Below are 1991 nucleotides of genomic sequence, written 5' to 3'. Positions count from 1 at the left end.
GTCAACGTACAGAAAACAGTGGCTTTCTTATACACTAACAATGAAAATACAGAAAGGGAAATTAGACAATCGATTCCATTTACTATAGCACCACGAACCATAAGATACCTGGGAATAAACCTAACCAAAGACGTGAAGGATCTGTACTCAGGGAACTACAGAACACTCATGAAAGAAATTGAAGAAGACACAAAAAGATGGAAGACCATTCCATGCTCTTAGATCGGAAGAATAAACATTGTTAAAATGTCTATAATGCCTAGAGCAATATATACTTTTAATGCCATTCCAATCGTAATTCCACCGGTATTCTTCAAAGACCTAGAGCAAATAATCCTAAAATTTGTATGGAATCAGAAGAGACCCCGAATCGCTAAGGAAATGTTGGAAAACAAAAATAAAGCTGGGGGCATCACGTTACCTGATTTCAAGCTTTATTACAAAGCTGTGATCACCAAGACAGCATGGTACTGGCATAAAAACAGACGCATAGACCAGTGGAACAGAGTAGAGAGCCCAGATATGGACCCTCAACTCTATGGGCAAATAATCTTCGACAAAACAGGAAAAAATATACAGTGGAGAAAAGACAGTCTCTTCAATAAATGGTGCCAGGAAAACTGGACAGCTCTATGTAGAAGAATGAAACTCGACCATTCTCTTACACCATACACAAAGATAAACTCAAAATGGATAAAAGACCTCAACGTGAGACAGGAATCCATCAGAATCCTAGAGGAGAACACAAGCAGTAAACTCTTCAATATCAGCCACGGCAACTTCTTTCAAGATATGTCTCCAAAGGCAAAAAAAAAAAAACAAAAGCGAAGATGAACTTTTGGGACTTCATCAAAATCAAAAGCTTCTGCACAGCAAAGGAAACAGTCAACAAAACAAAGAGGCAACCCATGGAATGGGAGAAGATATTTGCAAACGACAGTACAGACAAAAGGTTGATATCCAGGATCTATAAAGAACTCCTCAAACTCAACACACACAAAACAGACAAGCATATCAAAAAATGGGCAGAAGATATGAACAGACACTTCTCCAATGAAGACATACAAATAGCTATCAGACACATGAAAAAATGTTCATCATCACTAGCCATCAGGAAGATTCAAATTAAAACCACATTGAGATACCAACTTACACCAGTTACAATGGCCCAAATTAGCAAGACAGGAAACAACATGTGTTGGAGGGGATGTGGAGAATGGGGAACCGTCTTATACTGTTGGTGGGAATGCAAGTTGGTGCAGCCACTTGGGAAAATGGTGTGGAGATTCCTCAAGAAATTAAAATTACAGCTTCCCTATGACCCTGCCATTGCACTCCTGGGTATTTACCCCAAAGATACAGATGTCGTGAAAAGAAGGGCCATCTGTACCCCAATGTTTATAGCAGCAATGGCCACGGTCACCAAAATGTGGAAAGAACCAAGATGCCCTTCAACGGACGAATGGATGAGGAAGATGTGGTCCATATACACTATGGAGTATTATGCCTCCACCAGAAAGGACGAATACCCAACTATTGTAGGAACATGGACGGGTCTAGAAGAGATTATGTTGAGCGAAATACGTCTAGCAGAGAAAGTCAATTATCATATGGTTTCACTTATTTGTAGAGCATAACAAATATCATGGATGACAAGGGGAGATGGAGAGGAGAAGGGAGTTGAGGGAAAGTGGAAGGGGAGGTGAACCATGAGAGACTATGGACACTGAAAAACAATCTAAGGGTTTTGAAGGGGCGGGGGTGGGAGGTTGGGGGATCCAGGTTGTGGGTATTAGGGAGGGCACGGATTGCATGGAGCACTGGGTGTGGTGCAAAAATAATGAATAGAGTTACGCTGAAAAAATTAAAAATTAAAGAAAATTAAAATATATAATTTTTCCTCTCCTTCTGCCCCTCATGGCCCTCCCTCTCTTAAAAGAACGAAAAAAAGAAAGAAAGAAAGAAAAAGAAATGGCTGGTATAGAAGATGA

The sequence above is a fragment of the Mustela nigripes genome, chromosome X, assembly GCF_022355385.1.
Source record: "Mustela nigripes isolate SB6536 chromosome X, MUSNIG.SB6536, whole genome shotgun sequence".
Taxonomy (NCBI): Eukaryota; Metazoa; Chordata; class Mammalia; order Carnivora; family Mustelidae; genus Mustela; species Mustela nigripes.
This window is presented reverse-complemented; position numbering follows the sequence as displayed.